Source organism: Rhinolophus ferrumequinum, chromosome X (assembly GCF_004115265.2).
Source record: "Rhinolophus ferrumequinum isolate MPI-CBG mRhiFer1 chromosome X, mRhiFer1_v1.p, whole genome shotgun sequence".
NCBI classification, from domain to species: domain Eukaryota; kingdom Metazoa; phylum Chordata; class Mammalia; order Chiroptera; family Rhinolophidae; genus Rhinolophus; species Rhinolophus ferrumequinum.
In genome coordinates, this window is record NC_046284.1 from 35,528,305 (window position 1) to 35,554,250 (window position 25,946).

The 25,946-nt window shown below is 38.8% G+C and overlaps 1 pseudogene; it reads right to left on the reverse strand.

The window, feature by feature from the left end:
- Positions 1–23,957: 23,957 nt before the first annotated feature.
- LOC117035849 (transgelin-2-like) lies at positions 23,958–24,568 on the reverse strand (annotated as a pseudogene).
- Positions 24,569–25,946: the final 1,378 nt, after the last annotated feature.

The window sequence follows — 25,946 nt, forward strand, 5'->3', positions numbered from 1 at the left end:
AAACCAAACATATGACTGCTTCAAGAAACACATCTCAGCTACAAGGACAAGTACATTCTCAAAGTGAAAGGGTGGAAACTGACACTCCAAGCGAATGGTATTCAGAGAAAAGCAGTGTAGCTATACTGATATCAGATGAAACAGCCTTCAGGGTGAATAAGGTAACAAGAGACAAAGATGGACATTTCATAATGATAAAGGGGACTATAGAACAAGAAAACATAACGCTCATCAATAATTATTCCCCAAATCAGGGAACATTAAAAAATGCAAAGCAACTCCTAACAGAACTAACGGGACAAATTGACCAAAACACAGTATAGTTGGGGGCCTAAATACATCACTGACAGCTATGCATAGGTCATCCAAGCAGAAGATAATGAAATATCAGCACTAAATGACACATTAGATGAAATGGATATAATTGACATTTATAGAACATTTCATCCTAGAACATCACACTATATATTCTTCTCTAGTGTACATGGAACATTCTCATGGAGAGACATATATTTGGACAAAAAACTAGCCTCAGCAAATTGAAGGAGGTTGAAATCATACTGAGCCTATTCTTTGATAACAGGCTTTGATATTCGATATGAAGTGCAAAAACAAAGCAGGAAAAACCACAAATACAAGGAGATTAAACAGCATACTTTTAAAGAACGACCAGGTCAAAGAAGAAATTAGAGGAAACATCAAAATATACATAGAGGTCATAGGAATGGCGGCAGCGGGGCACACTTTCTGAGTTCTCCTCCGGATCTTATTACACACGGGACCTATAACCCATCAAAGACTCTTTGCTCATCACACAGAACAGCTAAGAGACTCGTAGAAGGATTACTTGAAGGTGCGCTAATTGACAGAGCAGGGGAAGGAAGGAAGGGAGCAGAGTGAAAACGCGCGGGCCCACAGCCGGGTCCCGGCCGGCGGTGGAGGCGGCAGCAGCAGCGAAAACCGCAGTGACACCCGTAGTTCCGGGCACGCACGGGATCCCAGGGCGGAACGGAGAGCACAGAGACCAGGGGGTGGGCTCTTTCCCTGCGTCCCACGGCTGATTTCTCCGGCCGGGAGGGCAGCTAGTAGGCCCTAGGGCGGGCAAAGAACACAGACTCCATACCTGGGCCCCTTCCCCCCACTTTTCCAATCCTACCCCTGCCCTTCCAGAGACTTCAACTGGCCCCTGAACTGAGGAGTAGTGTCAGATTACAGAGGAGCCGTAGTAGTGCTCAGGCTCTGGGAAGACTGACAAGCAGCCCTGACCCAGGGAAGAGGCTGGGAAGAGTGTGATTTTGGCTGGGCTAGGAGAGAAGAGACTCCTCCACCCCCAGCCACCACCTTTTCTAGCCTGCGGGAAGAGGGTGACATGCGCCTGGGCTGGGACAGAGAAGACCCCTCCATCCCCAGCCCCCACCCTTTCTGGCCTGCCTAGGGCGGGGCAAGTGCAATTGCAGAGACACTACCAGGAATCAGCAGTAAACGGCAGAGGCAGCTCTGGGCTTTCAGCAGCTCAGAAATCTCCCGCCCGCACCTGCCGATACAAACACACACTGAAGAAGTGCCCTAAGACTCAGGAGTACTGGACATGGGGCTGGTGGTGCTACTCTCAGTGTGCATACGTACAGACAAGGGCAGAAACTGCACTGACTTTGTAAAAACTATCATCCAGACCCCTCAGGCCCACGCATTTAAATCTACAGTCCCAAAGTCACTCTGGGCACCAGGTGACCGGCTCAGCCTGCACAATAAGCAGGGGGCTCTTTGGTACAGCAGAGGACAACCTAGACATTACTTGGTGGGCTTAAGCCAAGACTGTCACTGCTTTTTGTTTTGCTTTGTTTTGTTTTGTTTTGCTTTGTCTTTATATCTTTGATATCTTTGCCTGTGTAGAGTGGGGGTTATTGGGTGTTTTTACATGTAAATGTATTTGATTTTTTTCTTTGTTGTTGTTGTTGTTGTTGTTGTGCTTGGTGATTTGCTTTGTTCTGAAACTGCCCTACCAGGGCCCAGCTTAAGAGGCACAAGATTCAAGATATCCAGAGGCCAACTACAGAACAAACCAGAGTACTACTGGATTGACCTACAAGTCACACACCCAGAGGGAACTCTCCGCTGGCACTAGAGACCATAGAGGCCAAACCACATTTAAGTGGTCAAACCTCACGCAGCAGAACGCCCTGCAGTAGGCAGAGCAAAGTCTCCAAACGAGTCAGCCTAGGAGTTAACCCCACCTACTCACAAGCAAAAAGCAAGTAAAGATCGTCTTGAACAGGACAATATACACAACACAAGAGTCACCTTTGGAGCACACGCAGAGGAGAACGAAGTAGTGCAAGTCAAATATAAAGGACACATACTACATAAGATAACCTAGCAAGAACTAAGAACTTTAGGGGATCTACCTGATACATCAAAGCAAACGCAGAGAGTCAGCCAGAATGGGGAAACAAAGATACACGTCCCAAATAAAAGAACAGAAGAAACCTCCACAACTGGAACCAAATGAAGCAGAGGTAACCAACGTTTCAGAGACAAAGTTCAGAACACTGGTAATAAGAATGTTTAAAGAGCTTAGAGAAGACATAAAGAAGGATGTAGAAATCATAACGAACAACCAGTTAGAACTAAAGAACACAATTACCGAAATTAAGAACTCACTTCAAAAAAAAAAAAAAAAAAGAACTCACTTGAAGGAATTACCAGCAGGTTAGATGAAGCAGAGGATCGAATCAGCGACTTAGAAGACAAGGTAGCTGAGATCACCCAAACGGAACAACAGAAAGAATAAACAATAAAAACAATGAGGATGGCTTAAGAGACCTCTGGGATAACATCAAGCAAAAAAACATGTGCATCATAGGAATACCAGAAGGTGAAGAGAGGAAGCAAGGGATTGAGAACATATTTGAAGTAATAATGTCCGAAAACTTTCCCAACCTGATGAAGGAAACCAACATACAAGCCCAGGAAGTGCAGAGAGTTCCAACCAGGATAAACCCAAACAGGTCCACACCAAGACACATTATAGTTCAAATGGCAAAGCTTAAAGACAAAGAGGGAATCCTAAAAGCAGCAAGAAAAAGACAGAGAGTTACATACAAGGGAACTCCCATAAGACTATCAAATGACTTTTCTACAGAAACATTGAAGGTCAGGAGGGAGTGGCAGGAGATACTCAAAGTGAAGGAAAACAAAGGCCTACAACCTAGATTGCTTTATCCAGCAAGACTATCATTTAAAGTTGATGGAGAGATAAAGAACTTCCCAGAAAAAAATAAGCTAAAGGAATTTATTACCACCAAGTCAGCATTGCAAGAAATACTAAAAGGACTTCTGTAAATAGAAGAAAGATCAAAACGACCTAACTACAAATTTAAAAATGGCAATAACTATGTACCTATCAATAATCACTTTAAATGTAAACGGATTAAATGCTCCAATCAAGAGACATAGGGTGGATGACTGGATAAGAAAGCAAGACCCTTGTATATGCTGTATACAAAAGACTCACCTCAGAACAAAAGACACAAAAAGGCTGACAGTGAAGGGTTGGAGTAATATATTTCATGCAAATGGAAATGAGAGCAAAGCTGAAGTTGCAATCCTTATATCTGACAAAATAGACTTTAAAATGAAGAACATATTAAAAGATAAAGACGGGCACTATATAATAATAAATGGATCGATCTGACAAGAGGACATAACCCTAGTAAACATCTATGCACCCAACATAGGAGCACCGAAATATATAAAACAGGTACTGACTGACATAAAGACAGTGATCAACAGTAACACTATCATAGTAGGGGATTTCAACACACTTCTGACAACAAGGGACAGGTCTTCCAGACAGAAAATCAATACGGAAACAACAGCCTTAAATGATACATTGGACCACTTGGATTTAATCGATATTTTCAGAACATTTCACCCCAATGCTGCAAAATACACGTTTTTCTCAAGCGCACATGGAACATTTTCCAAGATAGACCATATGTTAGGCCACAAAACAAGTCTTGATAAATTTAAGAAAATTGAAATCATACCATTTGTCTTCTCTGATCACAATGCTATGAAATTAGAAATGAACTACAGGAAAAAACCTGGAGGACACACCAATTCATGGAGGCTGAATAACTCATTATAAATAATGAATGGGTCAAGCAGGAGATCAAGGAAGAAGTCAAAAGATATCTTGAGACAAAGGAAAATGTAAACAGGACGACCCAAAATCTATGGGATGCTGCAAAAGCAGTCCTAAGAAGGAAATTCATAGCTCTGCAGGCCTACCTAAACAAACAAGAAACATCACTAATCAACAGTTTATCTTCACACTTAAGGGATCTGGAAAAAGAACAGCAAAATAAGCCCAAAAGTAGCACAACGAAGGAGGTAATAAACATCAGAGCAGAAATAAATGAAATAGAAACCAGAAAAACAATACAAAAGATCAATGAATCCAAGAGTTGGTTCTTAGAGAAGATAAAATTGACAAAATTTTAGCCAGACTCATTAAAAAAGAGAGAGAGGGGACCCAAATTAATAAAATCAGAAATGAAAGAGAAGAAGTGACAATGGACACCGCAGAAATACAAAAAGTTTTAAGAAATTACTATGAGCAACTATATGCCAACAACTTTGACAATCTGGAAGAAATGGACAATTTTCTAGAGGCGTACAACCTTCCAAGGCTAACTCAAGAAGAAACAGAAAACCTGAATAGACTGATTACCACCAGGGAAATTGATACAGTAATCAACAATCTCCCGACAAACAAAAGCCCTGGACAAGATGGCTTTACATGTGAATTTTACAAAACGTTCAAAAAAGAATTATCACCTATTCTCCTCAAGCTCTTCCAAAAAATCCAGAAAGAGGGAACACTCCCAAACACGTTTTGCGAAGCCACTATCACCCTGATCCCAAAATCAGACAAAGACACCACAAAAAAAGAAAACTACAGGCCGATATCTCTAATGAACATAGATTCAAAAATCCTCGACAAAATACTAGCGAACAGAATTTAGCAATACATTAAAAAGATCATACACCATGATCAAGTGGGATTCATCCCTGGTATGCAAGGGTGGTGCAACATCCGCAAATCAATTAATGTGATACACCACATTAACAAAATGAAAAATAAAAATCACATGATCATATCAATAGATGCAGAAAAAGCATTTGAAAAAATCCAAAAACCATTTATGATAAAAACCCTTAGGAAAGTGGGAAAAGAGGGATCATATTGCAACATAATAAAGGCCATATATGACAAACCCACAGCTAACATCATACTCAATGGGGAAAAGCTAAAACCATTCCCCTAAGATCAGGAACAAGGCAAGGTTGCCCACTATCTCCGCTCCTATTCAACATAGTGCTGGAACTCCTAGCCACAGCAATCAGACAAGAAAAAGAAATAAAAGGCATCCAAATTGCTAAGGAGGAAGTATAACTCTCATTATATGCAGATGATATGATACTATATAAAGAGAACCCTAAAGACTCCACCAAGAAGCTGTTAGATCTGATAGATAAATTTCGTAAAGTAGCAGGATACAAAATTAATATTCAGAAATCAGTTGCATTTGTATATACCAATAATAAAACTTCAGAAGGAGAAATTAAAAAAAAAAAAAATCCCATTTACAATTGCTTCAAAGACTATAAAATACCTGGGAATAAATTTAACCAAAGAAGTAAAAGATCTGTACTCAGAAAATTATAAGACACTGAACAAAGGAATGAAGGAAAATATAAATAGATGGAAACACATATCATGTTCATGGATTTGAAGAATTAATATAGTTAAAATGTCCATACTGCCTAAGGCAATATACATATTCAACGCAATTCCTATCAAACTACCAACAACGTTTTTCACAGAAATAGAACATATAATCCTAAAATTTATATGGGACCATAAAAGACCCCATATAGCCTCAGCAATCTTGAGAAAGAAAAACAAAGTGGGAGGTATAACAATACCTCACTTCAAATTATACTACAAGGCTACAGTAATCAAAACAGCATGGTACTGGCATAAAAACAGACACATAGATCAATGGAAGAGAATAGAGAGTCCATAAATAAATCCTTTCTTATATGGCCATTTAATCTATGACAATGGAAGCAAGAATGTACGATGGGGTAAAGACAGTCTATTCAATAAATGGTGCTGGGAAACCTGGACAGATACATGCAAAAAAATGAAGCTGGACCACCTCCTTACATCATATACAAAAATAAATTCAAAATAGCTTAGAGACTTAAATGTAAGATCTGAAACCATAAAATACCTAGAAGAAAATACAGGAAGAAACTTCACAGACATTACCCGGAGTAAGATTTTTACTGATATATCCCTTAGCGCGAGGGAAGTAAAAGAAATAATAAACATGTGGGATTATATCAATCTAAAAAGTTTTTTCACAGCAAAGGAAACCATAAATACAACAAAAAGGGATCCTACTGAATGGGAAAAGATATTTGCCAATGACATATCTGATAAGGGATTAATATCACAAATCTTTAAAAAACTCACTCAACTCAATTCCAAAAAAACAAACGACCTAATTAAGAAATGGGCAGAGGATGTGAAGAGACATTTTTCTAAAAAGGACATACAGATGGCAATCAGACATATGAAGAAATGCTCAACCTCACTAACCATCAGAGAAATGCAAATAAAAACCACAATGAGATACCACCTCACCCCAGTCAAAATGGCTATCATCAATAAATCAACAAACAACAAGTGCTGGCGCGGATGTGGAGAAAAGGGAACGCTTGTGCACTGTTGGTGGGATTGCAGATTGGTGCAGCCAGTATGGAAAACAGTATGGAGGTATCTCAAAAATCTGAAAATGGAACTACCCTATGATCCAGTAATTCCACTCCTAGGTATCTATCCGGAGAAATCTAAAACTCCAATTCAAAAATCTTGATGCACTCCTATGTTTATTGCAGCACTATACACAATAGCCAAGACTTGGAAACAACCGAAATGCCCATCGGTAGATGACTGGATTAAGAAACTGTGGTACAATGGAGTACTAGGCAGCCATAAAGAAGAAAGAAATCTTACGATTTGTAACAACATGGATGGACCTAGAGAACATTATGTTAAGTGAAATAAGTCAGACAGAGAAAGATAAGTACCATATGATCTCATTTATATGCAGAATCTAAAGAAAAGACTAAGTGAATGAACTAATCAGAAACAGTTTTGGAGACAAAGAGGAAAAACTGAGGGTTGCTAGATGGGCGGGGGGGTGGGGGTAAGGGGGATGGTGAGGGGATTAGAAAACAATCAGTAACCACAAGATGGCCAAGGGGTTTTGAAAATTAATCTGGGGAACATAGTCAATAATATTGTAAAGATTTTGTAGGGTATCCGATAGACATGTGTCCCATTTGGGAGACCATCTCAGGGAAGATGTAGATGCCTGATCACTGCACTGTACACCTGAAGTTGAACAATAATGAATGCCAACTACAATATTATATATGTATATATAGGTATGTATGCATTTACAAGAGTCAGAGTACAGCATTGGGAGTGGAGATAGTGGAAATGGGATGGCTCGGTGCGATGTCAGAGAGATAGTGGATGGGGAAAGGGGGGTCCACAGTGTGAGGGATATAAATGATAAACGTCTAAAGGAAAAAAAAAAAAAAAACCTCATAGACAAAACAGACAATAGTTTAGTGGTTACCAGAGGGTAAGGGGGGTGAGGGGGTGGGAGATGAGTGTAAGGGGGATCAAATGTATGGTGATAGAATGAGAACTGACTCTGGGTGGTGAACACACAATGTAATTTATAGATGATGTGATACAGAATTGTACACCTGAAATCTATGTAATTTTACTAACAATTTTCACTCCAATAAATTTTAAAAAATAAATTAGAAAACAATATATATACATAGAAACAAATGACAATGAAAATACATCCTACCAAAATTTTTGGGATGCAGCGAAAACAGTTTTTTTTTTTATTTATTTAAAGGTTATTGGGGTGAAAAATGTTAGTAAAGCTACATAGATTTCAGTTATATAGATGTCTAATACATCATTTATATCTCACATTACCTGTTCACCACCCAGAATCAGTTTTTCTTCCATCACCATATATTTTAATCCTTTACCCTCTTCTAGAACTCCCCTCCCCCCTTAACCTCTGGTAACCCCTAAAGTATTGTCTATGTCTATAAGTTTTTGTTTCTTCATTTGTTTGTCTTTTTCTTTTGTTGTTTTGTTTTATATATCACATATCAGTGAAATCATATGGTTCTCTAATTTTCTGTCTGACTTATTTCACTTAGCATTATAATCTCAAGATTCACCCATGTTGTCACAAATGGTACTATTTCAACTTTTCTTACTGCCGAGTAGTATTCCATTGTGTATATATACCACAATTTCTTTATCCATTCATCTATCGAAGGACACTTTGGTTGTTTCCATGTCTTGGTCACCATAACTAAAGGTGCAATGAACATTGGGTCACACATGTCTCGATGGGTAAAAGTTTTATGATTTTTTTTGTGTAGATACCCAGGAGAGGTAGGGTAATTCTAGTCATAATTGGTAATTCTAGTTATAATTTTTTAGAATAGGAATCTCCACACTGCCATCCAGTATAACTGCACCAATCTGCGTTCCCACCAAAGGTGTATGAGGGTTCCTTTTTCTCGACAGTCTCTCCAACACTTGCGACTATTTGCCTTGGTGATGATGGCCATTCTAACTGGGATGAGGTGATATCTCATTGTAGTTTTATTTCATTTCTCTGATTATTGATGGTGAGCATTTTTTCATATGTCTATTTGCCATTTGCATGTCCTCTTTGGAGAAACTTCTCTTCAGGTCCTCTGCCCATTTTTTAATTGGATTGTTTGTTTTTTGGTTGTTTATTTGTATGAGTTCCTAATATATTTTGGATATCATCCCCTTATTGGAGGCTAACATTGTTTGCAAAAATATTCTCCCACTCTGTTGTTTGCTTCTTTATTTTATCGATGGTTCTTTTTGCTGTGCAGAAGCTTTTAAGTTTGATATTGTCCCATTCATTTATTTTAGCTTTTACTTCCATTGCCTTTGGAGTCAAATTCATAAAATGCTCTTTGAACCCAAGGTACATAAGTTTGGTACCTACATTTTCTTCTACGCAGTTTATTGTTTCAGGTCTTATGTTTAGGTCTTTGATCCATTTTAAGTTAATTTTGGTAGATGGTAACAAAAAGCAGTCCAGTTTCATTCTTTTGCACGTGGCTATCCAATTCTGCCAGCACCATTTATTGAAGAAGCTGTGTTTTCTCCATTGTATATTTTAGGCTCTATTGTCAAAAATTATGTGACCGTATTTACGTGGGTTTATTTCTAGATTATCAGTTCTCTTCCATTGGTCTGTGTGTCTGTATTTCTGACAATACCATAGTGTTTTGATTATTCTTGTACAGTAGTAAAAGCTGACCTCGGGGAGTGTGATTCCTCCAGCATTGTTCTTTTTTCTTAGGATTGCTTTGGCTATTCAGGGTCTTTTGTGGTTGCATACAAATCAGATTTTTTTTGTTCTATTTCTTTTAAAAATGCCATTGGAATTTTGATAGGGATTGCATTAAATCTGTACATTGCTTTGGGTAATACGGCCATTTTAACTATGTTGGTTCTTTCCATTTCTTTGTGTCTTCTTCAATTTTTTTTATAAAATGTCTTACAGTTTTCAGTATATAGGTTTTCACATCCTTGGTTAAGGTATTTCCTAGGTATTTTATTCTTCTTATTGCAATTTCAAATGGATTTTTTTTAAATTTCTTTTTCTGAGATTTCATTGATAGTGTACAAGAATGCAATGGACTTTTGTATGTTGATTTTGTAACTGGCAACTTTACTGTATTCATTTATTGTTTGTAATAGATTTTTGGTGGATCCCTTAGAATTTTCTGTATCATCTGATATAGAATTTTCTGTATCATCATGTCATCTGCAAACAGTGACAATTTAACTTCTTCATTCCCAATTCAGATGCCTTCTATTTCTTTCTCTTGTCTGATTGCTCTGGCTAGGACTTCCAATACTATGTTGAAAAGCAGAGGTGACAGAGGATAGGCTTGTCATGTTCCTGAGCGTAGAGCAAAGGCCTTCAGTTTTTCACCATTAATTATGAGATTAGCTGAGGGCTTGTCATATATGGCCTTTATTATGTTAAGGTATTTTCCTTCTATACCTATTTCACCAAGTGTTTTAATCATAAATGGATGTTATACCTTGTCAAATGGTTTTTCTGTGTCTATTTATATATTCATATGATTTTTGTCCTTTATATTGTTTATATGATGTATCACCTTGATGGATTTGTGTATGTCGAACCATCTTTGTGTCCCTGGGATGAACTCACCTTGGTAGTGATGTATAATCTTTTTGATGTATTGTTTCATTCTATTTGCTAGAATTTTATTTTGGATTTTTGCATTTATTCATCAGAAATATTGGTCTGTAATTTTTTGGGGAGTGTGTTATCCTTACCATGTCTTAGAGTATCAGGGTAATGGTGGTCTCATAAAATGAGTTAGGGAGTATTGTCTCTTCTTCAAATTTTTAGACGAGTTTGACTAGGACAGGTTTTCGATCCTCTTTGAATGTTTGGTAGAAGTCACTAATGGAGCCATCTGGTCACAGACTTTTGCTTTTAGGAAGGTTTCAGATGAGTGATAAATTATCTTTACTGGTTATAGGTCCTTTTAGAGTTTAAAGTTCTTCATGATTTGCCCTAGGAAGGCTATATGTTTCTAAGAACGTGTCCATTTCTTCTAGGTTATTGGATTGGGTGGCATATAGTCCTTTACTGTATTCTTGGAAGATCCTTTGTATTTCTGTGGCATTCGTGATATTTTCCCCTCTTTCATTTTTGATTTTGTTTATTTGCATCTTTTTGCTTTTTATTTTAGTGAGTTTAGCCAAGGATTTGGCAATTTTGTTAATCTTTTCAAGGAACCAGCTCTTTGTTGTATCAATTATTTTCATTGTGTTTTTCTTCTCTATTTCATTTAGTTATGTTATGCTTTTTATTATCCCCTTCCTTCTACTGACTTTGGGTTTCATTTGTTCTTCTTTTCGATTTCTTTAAGGTATAACGTAAGCTTATATATCTGGGATTTTTCTTGTTTCATAAAATCGTCCAGTAATGATATAAATTTGCCTCACAAATCTGCTTTAGCTGCATCCCAAAATTTTGGTAAAAAGTTTCTTAATTCTCATTTGTTTCTATGTGTCTTTTTATGTCTCCTCTTATTTCTTCTTTGACTCAGTCATTGTTTAAAAATTATGTTGTTTAATCTTCACATATTTGTGGTTTTTCCTGCTTTCTTTTTGCAATTGATATCCAATTTTAAGCATAGTGATCATAGAATATGATTGGTATGATTTCAATCTTCTTAAATTTGCTGTGGCTAAGTTTTATATCCCAATATATGGAATATGCTTGAGAATGTCCCTGTAAACTAGAAAAGAATGTGTAGTCTGATGTTATAGGATGAACGGCTCTATAAATGTCAGTTATGCCCATTTTGTCTCGTGTGTCATTTAGGGCTTATATTTCTTTATTTAGTTTCTCTTTGGGTGAACTATCCATAGCTGTCAATGATGTATTTAGGTCCCCTACTTTAAATATGTTTTGGTCAATATCTCCCTTTAGTTCTCCTAATAGTTGCTTGGTATATTTCTGTGCTCCCTGACTGGGGGCAAAAATGTTGATGACTGTTATGTTTTCTTGTTGTATAGTCCCCTTTATCATTATGTAATGTCCATCTTTGTCTCTTGTTAAATTTTTTATCCTGAAATTTCTTTCATCTGGTATCAGAATGGCTACACCTGATTTTCTCTGAATATCTTTCGCTTGGAGTGTCAATTTCCACCATTTCACTTTGAGTCTATGTTTTGCCTTGTAGCTGAGATGTGTCTCTTGGAGGCAGCATATGTTTGGGTTTAGTTTTTTGATCCAATCTGCTACTCTGTGCCTTTTTTTTGGTGAGTTCAGTCTATTTATATTTAGGATGATTATTGATATTTGAGGATTTCCTATCATTCTATCTTTGGTTTTCTGGTAAGACTCTGTCTCCATTGTTTATTTGCCTTTTTGTTGTTCTGTCTATTATTACTGTGTGGTGGTATTCTTTTATTTTTCCCTCTATTTCTTCTTTTATTACAGTGTATACTTCACTTCTGAATTTTTTTTTGAGTGGTTACCATAAGTTTGTGTAAAAGAAACTTTCATATTTAGATTATTCCATTTTCTTCAGCCGCTTACTTTATCCGTTCCCATATTCCATTTCAGGCCTTGACTCTCCCCCATTGTATGTTGTGGTTGTCACAGATTATTCCTATTTATGCTGGCCAAATAGCCTCCTTCAGTATTTCTTTTACTGCAAGTTGTGTGTTAGCATATTCTGTATGTTTGGAAAGGTTTTTATTCCTCCTTCATATCTAATGGATATCTTTGCTGGATATATTATTCTTGGCTTCTAATTTCTTTCTTTCAATAGTTTGAATATTTGCTTCCACTCTGTCCTGGCTTGTAGAATTTTTGCTGAAAAATCTGATGATATTCTAATGGGCTTTGCTTTCTAGGTTACTGTCTTTTTTCCCTGGATGCCTTGAGGATTCTTTCTTTGTCATTGATTTTTGACAGCTTCAATACAATGTGCCTTGGAGAAGGCCTGTTGGGGTTGAGGTAATTAGGTGTTCTATTTCTGAATTTAATCCAGTTCTTTCCACAAATTTGGGACGGTCTCATTGACTATTTGTTTGAGTATACTCTCTGTTCTCTTCTCTCTTTCTTCTCCTTCCAGTATGCCCATTATTCTTATATTGTTCTTTCTGATGGATTCTGAAAGTTCTTGTACAATTCTTTCATTTCTTTTAAGTCTCTTTTTTTGTTTCATCTCAGTCATTTCCAGATTTCTATCTTTGATGTCACTGATACTTTCTTCCATCTGGTCAACTCTACTACCTAAGCTGGCTATTTCATTCTCCATTTCTTTTATTGAGTTCTTAATCTTCAGAAATTCTATTTGGTTCTTTTTTAAAATTTCAATCTCTTTCTTAAAATGTTTCATATTTTGTTATTTCATTGTGTTTCTGAGTTCATTAAAATGTCTGTCGGTGTTTTGTTGCATCTCATTGAGTTTTTCAGAACTGTAATCTTGAATTCTCCGTCATTTAAGTCACATATTTCCATATGTTTAAGTTCCTTTCCTGGAGACTTTATTTTCTTTCTGAGCTGCCTTGTTACCTTGGTTATTCATGGCAATTAATGAATTATTTTTTCTCTTCCTTGGCATCTACAAGAGTGGGTTCTGCAACAGGTAGCTAGGAAGAGGTCTTTCTTTTGCTTTCCAGTAGGTGTTGGTAGAATGTTTTATTTTCTATCCAACTGCAGAATTTTATTCTCTCTCACACTGCAGTGTTGTGTTTTCTCTGCACTATTCTGGCCTCTCACACAATGGGGGGGGGGTTCCCTGGAAGGTGGGGTTCTCCTCTATGAACAGTTCACCTCGGTCATATGGTGCCACCTCCATGGGGGGATGTGGAAAGCTTCTGAAGTTCCAAAACTCCTGCACCAGATTCAGAGCCCATATGTTTCAGCAGCTCTGTTTACTCCTGCAGGGGGGATTTGTCGAGATAGGTGGTGACAGGGGTGGGGTGGGTTGTGAGAGGTGGCCCAGAGCAATGGTGGCAACCACCACCATAGCCAGTCCTGCTTCCACAGCTACCTCCCATTTGTGAAAACTAGTTGGGCTGGGAGTCCATGTCTGTGGACCACATTTCTCAGAATTGCAAACATCCTGTTTTTTTGTTTGTTTGTTTGTTTGTTTTTTTGATCTGACACTGCTACTGTTCTGCTTCTAGCACTGGGCAGGTGGGGGAAGGGGTGGGCTCTGGGAGGGTAGGGAGGGGGTGGCTAGTCTCAGTGCCTAAGGATTCCATTTTCTGCTCTGCAGTGAAGGCTTAAACCACCATTTTCAGCCTTCTTCCCTCAATCTTTGCTCCAACGTCTCTGCAGTGAGCGTTGGTTTCAGCCATGTTATATGCTGTCCTCTCAGCCCTGTGGGCCATAAGCAGAGCCCTAGCAGCCCGAGTTCTTCCCGCACCGAGCTAGTTCTGTATGCTGTGCCCACTCACCCTGTCTCCATACTTCTCTCCTCCCTTCTCCCTTGCTCCTGCAATTTGCCCACCTTTCAGTCATTTCAGTAGTGCGCCTCTCAGTCTCGGCTGTCTGCTGCACAGGGAGTCTTTTGTGGAGTTATATTTGTTCAATTTGTTGTAAATTCCAGGGGAGATTTCAAGAGGCTCACCTCACACCACCATTTTTATGACATCCCATCATATTTTTTTTAAGTAGAACAATTATTGACTCAGTCTCAAAGGAGAATTTGAAAAATATGCAATATAGTAGGATACATCAACCCTGTAGCAGTGTCCACTGCTGAAAATACGTATATTGCACTGCAAGCCTTAGGCAGGTGTCCAATGTAATCCACTTGCCAGTGAGTGAGGGGCACCCTCCCTTGCATAATCTGCTGTGTCTCCCAGGGAAGCCTCTGCCTTTGGGGGCTGTCCTGGGCACAGATGGCACAGTCGTAGCAGGCATCTGCTATCTCCTGACATTTCAAAGGCAGACCCCAGTGTCTGCTCACCTGCCACATTGTTCAGCTTCCAGCATGCTGCAATTTCCTATGCAGCCAATGGGCCACATCAGTGGCAGGAGCCTGTTCTAACCATCGGACCCATGCATTCTTTCCCACAACCTGCAGGGGAAGTGACTCAAGGATGTGCTCTCCATCTATTCATATGCATAAAGGTTTTGTCCCTTGGGGAGGTACATACATCCTGAGACTTACGGTTCCACTCCCTGCATACAAGGGTGATTGGCTTGAATCAGTTTCCTATTATAATGTATGTGGTTCACAGATCTTGAGAGTGACAAACTTTATCTCCTTTACTTCCTCACCTAACTAATAGAAGCTATGTGTTGGCCCGATTCGGTGCTCAGTCCTTGAGGCTTGAGTCTCTTGGCCCCACTTGCACTCTACTCTTGACTACTGTCTTTCTTAACCCTGCGCCACCCTTCTTGCTTCCCTCTGCTCTAGTTGTGCATGACGTGACATCTGGCACCCAAAGTGGGGCCTCAATTCTGGGGTCCAATTTTGGGACTCAACTTGTGCGGCTCAAGAAGGAAGGTCAACTTCAAGTCGGAATACAAAAAGGTTTCAAAGAGGTTTCATGGAGTGGGGCCCGGGAGAGGTCGTGACAACTACTGGAAGAAAGTAGGGTAACTCCCGGAGAATTTAACCAAAGTAAAAGGGGAATTTTCTCTTTCTGTGTGCAAAGGTGTGAATGTGTGAGTGTGTGTTTATAGTTCCACGGCCTTGGCTATGGAGCTTGCATGGGTCCTAATCTGTGGTTCCGTGGTCTAAGTCATAAGGCAAAACGGTGACTTAGCACCTGAGGGCATTAACCAGGTCCGGGATTTATACGGGTGCACCTTAGCCAAGACAGACCTGAAAGTCCCACAAGGGATGCGGCCAGATGGGCTTCTGAATCCGTTCAGAGTGAAAGTCTTCCTCTCTATCCTTTTCTCTATACACAATGGGGAATGTTAATAGCCAATATAGGCCTTATATTTGTTTGCTCAAACACCTTCTCGACGCTGGAGGAGCTCAAGTGTCAGATCAGAAATTAGAGGAGTTTCTCAAAGTAATTGAAACGTATTGTCCTTTGTTCCCAAATTTAGGGACGTTATATTTAAAAACATGGGGAAAAGTTGGTACAGAACTCCACAAATTATACCATGTAGGAGTTTCTCTCCCAGTAACCATCTGGGATACGTGGAGATTAATCCGATCAGTTTTAAAACCTTTACAAACTGATGAGAAAGATAAAGGAAATAAAGAAGTACAAAAATCTGAAGAAAAGGGGGACGGGTCTCTGGAAACTCCCACAGTATATACCCCGTTGGAGCCCTCAGCTCCCTCCCTTGATCTGCTTTCGCTGGCTTTTACAGCATGTGAATGGAATTCACCCTGGCATCAGGAAAGAAAAATGTTAATCCTTTTCTTCCCGCTGTGCGCACACCTCCCCCTTCTTCAGGAGGCTCTCCAGCAGCTCTCTCTGCCGTGGAGAAGGGTATAAAGCAGGCTAGACTGGAAGGGGACATTGAGGCATTTGCCTTTCCTGTTGTCATTCGTAAGTGTGTTACTCCTGACGTGGATCTAAACCACCCTAACATTGTTCAGGAATTTTTACATGAGCCATTTTCATTTAAACTTTTAAAGGAGCTCAAACAGGCTGTAACTCAGTACGGCCCTACTTCTCTTTACACCATGGGTCTTATACGAAGTGCAGCTGATGGCAATCAATTAATTCCCACAGATTGGAATACCCTGGCCAAGACTTGTCTTTCCTCATCCCAGTTTTTGAGATTTAAAACTTGGTGGATTGATGGTGCAGAAACCCAAGCTAGATTTAATCAGGCTCACAATATAGCTATTGTCAAAGATCAATTGCTAGGGAGTGGCCATTGGGAAAACAGCCAAGATCAATTAGGGATGAATGAACAAGCTGTTGACCAATTTCAAAGAATTTGCCTAATGGAATGGGAAAAAATAGAAACTGAGGGTAAAGCCCTGATGTCATTTCAAAAAGTCTTACAAGGTCCTTGAGAACCATACTCTGAATTTGTTGCAGAAATTTGAATACCACCTAGACAATACAGTCCTCAGAGTCAACAAATTATGAGTCAAATGGGATATCAACCAGGAGAAGTTTAGGAAGATTTAATCAGAGAATTACTCAGCCTATTCACCCCCTGTCCCAAAAAGGATGAGAGGGATTGGGATATTTGACAGAAACACAAAAACCTTTTTTATAGGGGACACTGTTGAACAGCTACGGACTCCAGTAGCCCTAAAAAGGATAAGCAATAAGCCTCTATGGATAGAACAGAGGCCCCTCTCTAAGGAAAAATGAGAGGCATTAACAGAATTAAAACAAAGTAAATTAGAATATGACCATATAGAATCTTCTACTAGCCCTTGGAATTCTCCTGTATTTGTTATTAAGGAAAAATCAGGAAAATGGCGAATGTTCACAGATCTGCGAACTATCAATGCTATAATTGAGCCCATGGGTGCTTTACAGCCTGGGCTCCCACAACCTTCAATGGTTCCAAAGAATTGGCCTTTAATAGTTATATATTTACAAGATTGTTTCCATACAGTCCCTTTACATCCTCAAGATTGTCCTCGATTTGCATTTTCTGTTCCTTCAATTAATAATAAGGAACCTAAGAAGAGATTTCAATGGAAAGTCCTCCCACAAGAAATGCTTAATAGCCCTACAATTTGTCAGCTTTTTGTAGCCAGAACATTACAACCTGTAAGAACTAATTTCCCAGATTGTTATATTATTCATTATATGGATGATATTCTGTGTGCTGTGCCCTTTATAGAGCTTTTAATGGCATGCTTTGAGTTACTTAAAAAACAGCTTGATTGGGCTGGACTTTACATTGCTCCAAATAAAATTCAAACTACAACACCAGTCCAATATTTAGGGACAGTTGTAGACCGCCAATCTATCAAACCCCAAAAAGTCCAAATTAGAAGGGATCAAATTTCTACTTTAAGTGATTTACAAAAATTATTGGGAAATATTAATTGACTATGTCCAACTTTGGGAATTCCCACCTATGCTCTCAGTAATTTATTTGGTCATTTGCGGGGCCTCTCTCAACTGGATAGCCCCCACACTCTAACTCCACAGGCCAGCAAAGAGTTAGAATTAGTTGAAAAGAAAATTCAGGACACTCAATTTCAAGATCAAGTATTGATCCCCTCTTTGCCTTAACAAATGTTAATTTTCCCTACTCCACATTTGCCTACGGCGGTAATTGTTTAACAAATGACCTGGTGGAGTGCCTTTTGTTTACATAACAAATTTACTAAGTCACTTCCGAGCTATGTAGAGTTCATCTCAGAACTCATATCACAAGCTCGCACCAGGGTGCTTCATTTAAATGGACAGGAACCAAGTAAAACAGTGGTTCCCTTTAAAAAACAACAAATATCACATTTAAATATTCATTCTGAATGTTGACAAATTGCTATTAGTGACTTTTTTAATAATTGACAATCATTATACAAAAAATAAGTTATTTCGGTTTCTCCTGAAAACTAATTTAGGATTTTACCTAAAAAACTCAAACAGGCTCCTATTCCTCCAGGCTTTACAAGTTTTACAGATGGATCTAATAATGGTGAAGCAGTAATTGTATCAAAACAGACAATAGCCCTGCATATACCAGTGCCAAGTTTACAAAATTCTGTGCTGAATGGCATATTACTCACACCACTGGTATTCCTTACAACACACAGTGCCAAGCCATTGTTGAACGTGCTAATGCCACATTGAAAAAAACGTGGGAGATGAGGGTAAGGGGGATCAAATATATGGTGATGGAAGGAGAACTGACTCTGGGTGGTGAACACACAATGGGATTTATAGACGATGTAATACAGAATTGTACACCTGAAATCTATGTAATTTTACTAACAATTGTCACCCCAGTAAATTAAGATAAAAAAGAAAGAAAAAAGAAAAAACAATTACAAAAAGAAAAAGGGGCTAAAATAGGGGACTCCCCCCACACACAGATACAATTAGCAAGAAGTATATTTACTTTAATTTTTTTTTTTTTAATTCATCTGGCTCAGATACCAAGGCTTACCTTGGATGCACTGCAGCTGAGAGACATTTCAATAATCTCCAGAGTCCAAAACCTTTGGAAAATGTGTCTATTTGGTGGAAGGCCATTCAAACTAATCAATGATATCTAGGAATTTTATTAACATAGGGGCGAGGCTTTGCTTATATTTCTCCAGGTCCTGAAGAAAGACCTTTCTGGATACCTGATTGGGGTGTCAAACCATACCATGAGCGACAGCCCACGGAAGAGAAGACATCTATAGATACCCGTCCACACCCCTAGGGTGTGGGAAGGCTCTCACTCTTCCCAGAAGAGGAGACACTTTCCACAGCTGCGGAAGAACTATCTCATTTGAATCCACTCACTTGGGTGAAAACCGTAGGAGGAGAATTTGCTGGTGCTATTGCTATTCTGTTTATTGTTTTATGTTTATTATGTTTAGTCCTCAGGTGTGGACAACAAGCCCTCCAAAGGGCCATGAATGAAAGAAAAATGTAAGGGGTCTGTGTTTCTCATACTTCAAAAACAAAAAGGGGGAGATGTTGCAATGCAGCAGCCTACCCGTCTGTCCCCTCGTACCTGCCCCTAAAGAAAGGAGAATCTCTGAGACAGATCCTGTCAGGGACTTTGCTTCACCTTTGTGCTTACACTTTATTTCTCCGTCTTTGGCCCCAAAAGATGGCTGGCTAGTCAATGATGGGTAAGATTCCCCACAGGGGAGACAACCCAAGCCACACACAGCCACGTGGGGAGCATCTGGAGAACTCACAGGGTCGATAGAGGTGGGCACAGTCCCTCACCATCCCCCAAATAAGGAGAGCCTCTGACTCTGTGGCTGCATTCCTTCCCACAACCTGCAGGGGAAGTGACTCAAGGATGTGCTCTCCATCTATTCATATGCATAAAGTTTTTGTCCCTTGGGGAGGTACATACATCCTAAGATTTACGCTTCCGCTGACTGCAGGCAAGGGTGATTGGTTTGAATGAGTTTCCCATTATAATGTATGTGATTCACAGATCTTGAGATTGACAAGATTTATCTCCTTTAATTCCTCACCTAACTAATAAAAGCTATGTGTTGGCCCGATTCGGTGCTCAGTCCTTGAGGCTTGAGTCCCTTGGCCCCGCTTGCACTCTACTCTTGACTACTGTCTTTCTTAACCCTGCGCCGCCCTGCTTGCTTCCCTCAGCTCTTGTCGTGCAGGATGCGACTACTTCTTTCTTTACCCGAAGATAAAGGAAATATTGAAAGGAAGACATTTTGATGACATTCAGGACATCAAGGATAATATGACATCAACTCTGATAGCCATTCCAGAAAAAGAGTTCCAAAATTTCTTTGAAGGGTGGACTAAGCACTGGCATCAGTGCATAGCTTCCCAAGGGGAATATTTTAAGGTGACCGTAGTGATATTCAGCAATGAGGTATGTAACACTTTTTCTAGGATGAATTTATGACCTCATGCACAGCAAATGACAAAACAGGAGAAAACTCAATAAAAAGATCTAAACAAAATGGAGACAAGCAACTTACCACATGCATTGTTCAAAACAATGGTTGTAAGGATACTTGAGGAACTTAGTGAGAACTTCAACAGAGATACCAAGCATAAAAAGGGACATAGACACCATAAAAAATAACCAGTCAGAGTGAACACTACAATCAGTGAAATGAAGAATGCACTAGAAGGATTCACTGGCAGACTAGATTAGGCAGAGGATCAAATCACTGGTTTGGAAGGCAAAGTCACAGAAAACACCCAATTGGAACAACAAAAAGAAAAAAGAATCCTAAAACAATGTGAATAGTTTAAGAGACCTCTGGGACAACATCAAGCATAACAACATTCACATCATAGGGGTACCAAAAGGAGAAGGGAGAAAGCAAGGGATTGAGAACTATTTGAAGAAATAATGACTGAAAACTTTCCTAACCTGGAGAAAAAAAAATAGACATTCAAGCCCAGGAAGTGCAGAGTCCCAAATAAGATGAAGCCAAACATGCCCTCACCAAGACACAGTATATTTGGAATGACAAATATTAAAGGCAAAGAGAGAATCATAAAAGCAGCAAGAGAAAAAGTAACTTATAAGGGAGCTCTCATAAGATTGTCAGCTGATTTCTCAACAGAAACTTAGCAGGCCAGAAAAGATTGGCACAAAATATTCAATGTGATGAAAAGCAAATACATATAACCAAGATTACTCTACCAGAAAAGCTATTATTTAGAATCAAAGGACAGATAAAGAGCTTCCCAGACAAGAAAAAGCTAAAGAAGCTCATCATCACCAAACTAGTATTAAAGAAATCTTAGAGGAATTTCTTTAAGATGGAACAAAAGACCAAAATTATGAATAATAGAATGGTAATAGATGCATATCTATCAACAACTACTTTCAATTTAAATAGAATAAATGTTCCACTGAAAATACATAGGAAGTGTCATCCTAATAAACTTAATTAAAAAAAAGACATAGAAGGGCTGAATGGATAAGAAAAAAGAACCTTATATATGCTGCCTACTCACTTTAGATTGAAAGATACACACAGACAGAAAGTAAGGGATGGAAAAAGATATTTCATGAGAATGGAAATGAAAACAAAGCAAAAAAGTTGGAGTAGCAATACTTATATGAGACAAAATAGACTTTTTAAACAAATGCTTTAACAAGAGACATGAAAAGACCCAGTATTTCCACTTCAAGGTATTTATCTGAAGAAACCCAAATGTTAATTTGAAGGGATGTGTGCATCCACATGTTTATTGCAGCATTGTTTACATTGGCCAAGATATGGAGGTAGCCTGGGTGTCTGTTTATGGAAGAATGGATAAAGAAGAGACGATATATATATCATAGTTTTATCATCTTCTGAAGAGATTATATATATATATATATATATATATATATATATATATATATATATATATATATATATATATAATAAAATATTGCTCAGCCATTGAAAGAAATGGGTTCTTGCCATCTGCGGCAGCATGGATGGACCTGGAGGGAATTGTGATGAGTTAAGTGTCAAAGAGTGATAGACAGATGCAATGAGATTTCACTTATATATGGAATGTAAAGAAAAAAAATAAACTATCAAAACAGAATCTCATAGATACAGAGAACATTTTGATGGTTGCCAGATAGGAAGAGAGGTGCGGATGAGTGGGAAAAGGGGAGGAGATTAAAAGTACAAATTGGTTGTTACACAGTAATCATGGGGATGTAGGTTATAGCATAAGGAATATAGTCAATAATATTGTAATAACTATGCATATATATGGTATTATATTGGTACTAGATTTTTTGGCTTGATAAATGGAGGAGGGTTGGGGGGCAGGGTGTAAAATGTGAAGAGAGTAAGAAGTACAAACTGATAGTTACAAAATAGTCATGGGAATGTAAAGTAAAGCATAGAAAATATAGTCAATAATATGGTAATATCTATGCATAGTGACACATGAGTACTAGTTAGGAAGATCACTTCTTAAATTATACAAATGCCTAACCACTATTCTGTACACCTGAAATTAATATAAAATAATATTTAATGTCAACTGTAATTGAAATATGAAGAAAGGGGTAAAAGGTGAAGAGGAATAAGAGGTTCAAATCTCCACGTATAAAACAAATAAATCATGGACATGTAATGTACAGCATAGGGGATATAATCAATAATGTTGTGATAACATGGTACATTCTCGGATGGTTGATGGACTTATGGTGATCATTTCTTTAGGTATATAAATGTTAAACAACTATGGTGTATACCTGAGACTAATATAAAGTTATATGTTAGCTATATTTTGATAAATATCTTTAAAAATAGAGTAAATTGAAAAAAATAAAATAATTTTATTCCATTTTCAATTTTTTTAAATTAAATTTATTGTGGTGACAATGGTTAGTAAAATTACATAGGTTTCAAGTGTAAAAATCTATAATACATCATCTGTATATTTCAACAAAACATTAAAAAAATAAGTTTCTCTAGTTTTCACCAAAAAACCCCAAAAATAGTCACAGGGATATATGGTACAGCATAGAGAATATAATCAAGAATATTCTAATAATTATGCACAGTGTCAGGAGGTTAATAGACTTATTGGGGTTATTACTTTTGAGGTATATGTCTAATCACTATGTTGTTTTGTACACCTAAAACTAATAAAATATATACACATAAAATAAATTAAGTATTGTAATATGAAACTAAAAAGAGAAATGCAAAATGAACACAAATCAAGCTAAATGAAAGAATTAATAAATGTAAAAGCTGAATATGAGAAGATAAAAAAGCACTAAAAATTATTTATAAAAAATTAGTTATTTCAGAATACTAATAAAAAACACAGACATTGGCAAGTATAATCAAAACAAGAAAATATAAAAAATAAAAACATCAGGTGACTAATACATCAGGAGACTATATTTTTTTTTTCAAAAAAAGGAAATTATTTATTTAAATCAGCAAACTCAGATTCTTCAAGCCCCAGCTCATAGTGGGCAGGCCTCCCTCCCGACCCCTCAGCCCACCCCTTTGTCATAGTGCGGGAAAGAGAAAATGAGAAGCCAAGAGAGCCTCTCCAGTGCAGGCTGCCTCCAGTGTTCGGTGAGCCCAATCCAGCTGTGACAGGGGTGGTAGCCACCACAGACTCCTCCTTATAAATTAAGTTCCTCTAGCCACAGCTGTAAGTGAGGCATATTTGTGGAAGGAAGGCTAAAGGCAGCATTGCCAGTTCTCAGCCAACGAATAGACTGAGGGCAGAGATCAGGGGAGAAGAGGTATGGGAAGGAGGAAAAGGCCCAAATTTTGGTCCCAGGATAAAAGAAGAGGTCAGTTGCTCCAGGTTCTGTGGGTTTGGAGAAGGGAATGTTTTAGTAAGCACAAGGGGAGAGGCCACCATTGGACACCCCAAGAGGAGATAGGCCAGGCCAGGACCCCACCTTGGCAGAGGCGAGCTTGAGAGCTCCAGAGGGCTCTCAGAGAATGTCACTGCATATATATATATATATATATATATATATATATATATATATATATATATATAGAGAGAGAGAGAGAGAGAGAGAGAGAGAGAGAGAGAGAGAGATAGATAGATAGATAGAGATATATTTATATACATATATTACACACACACATACACATACAGGTCTGGGGGCAGATCAGAAAGTCTAGCATGGTATCCTGTAGCCAGTCATTCCTGCGTGAGATGCCCCACAGTTGGTTCCCATTTCTAAACCCATCACATTCTTTCCCTCTTGCAACTTGTCCTAAAAGTTCTGAGGGTTTTTCTTGGACTTCTTAGGAAACTGGTTGGGATCCCCAGAGAACAGCTCATTGTCCTGGGCTTCTGTGAGCCCATGCAGGTTCATCAGTGTCTGCTGCACACAGGCCATGTTCTTTCCTTCCCAGAGGTCCACAGTCCAGGAAATGTCAGTGGTTTTGATTCCATAGCACTCGAATACTTGCAGGAACTGAGAAATCTGCTCCATCTGCTTGAAGACCATGTGGAGATGTGCATCATCTTCACTGGGGCCTGCTCTTCAGGGTACAGTCCATTAATGAACTCACACAGCACCATGCCACTCTTGAGTCAATTCTGGAAGTTTTTATGCCCCGGCTGGGGCCAGCCCACATCCCTGTGGCACTGGGTGGTGATCCACTGGATCAGGATTTGCTCTAGGTCTGCATTGTACTATTTCTCAATCTTCTGCTGCACCTTCAGGCTCCAGCCATAGGCAGGTCCCCTGTTAGCCATTTTGAAGGGTGGTGGTGGCTGTGGGGAACTCTGGACTCTGGGTGGATGCTGAGGCCCCCGCTCCTACTTTGGCACCTGGACACATCTTGATAGTGTCACAGCCTCAAGGGGCGCTGTCCAGACCCCACTCTGGGGCCATTGCCCTAGAGCACTGAGGTGCAAGAGCTATAGGGCAGAGCTCTACAATATATAAATTTATGCCAATAAATTTGCATACATAAAGTGACCAATAATTTAGAAATACAAAAGTATACAAAATGTTTCAAATAAGTAGAAAATCTGAATAGACTAATCAATTACAAAATAAATAAATATTTGGAAGTAGATCTTTTACTACCATTTCTTGTGTTAGGCACAGCCAGAGGAATGAGTTGGGGAGACCAAAATTGGTCTATTAGAATTTATTTGGCATGTTTGAGCTGTGGGAGGTCAGGCTAGAAAAGACCATAACCTCCCCAAGCAAAAGAGGATATGGAGCTTTATAGAAGGGGGTAAACAGGTTGTTCCCCTTCAATACTTCAGGGGCTTCTTGTTGCATTGTCTCTAGCAACCAAGGGTTTCAGGGTATGGCCAAGCCCTCCGGCTCCATACCCTGACCCCCAGGCCTCCATCAGGACTGCCCAAGCCACCTAGGCCTGCTGATCACAAACGCCTAGGAGATAAACTACAAAGCAAGACAGGATAAGATGGTTTCTACATTCCAGGTGGCTTCTCCAGGCCTAGGGCAAACACAAGCCAACAGGTACAAGCTACAAAACAAGACAGAATGGCTTTTAAGGTAAGAAGGTTCCTGTTCCTGGACTAAAAATGGCCTGACATCATGTACCTCCATGGCAGAGTCAAACAAAAACCTCGAGAAACAAATAACTTACTTCTTCTTTTTTTTTAATTTATTTTTTTAATTTATTGGGGTGACAATTGTTAGTAAAATTACATAGATTCCAGGTGTACAATTCTGTATCACATCATCTATAAATTACATTGTCTGTTCACCACCCAGAGTCAGTTTTCCTTGCATCTCCATATATTTCATCCCCCTTACCCTCATCTCCCACCCCCCACCCCCCTTACCCTCTGGTAACCACTAAACTATTGCCTGTGTCTATGAGATTTTTTTTCTTAGACGTTTATTATTTATATCCCTCACACTGTGGACCCCCAAACCCCCATCCAATATCTCTCTGACATCACACCGAGCCATCACATTTCCACTATCTCCACTCCCAATGCTGTACTCTGACTCTTGTAAATGTTTACATACATATATATATATATATATATATATATATATATATATATATATATATATATATATAATATTATAGTTGGCATTCATTATTGTTCAGCTTCAGGTGTACAGTGCAGTGATCAAGCATCTACATCATCCCTGAGATGGTCTCCC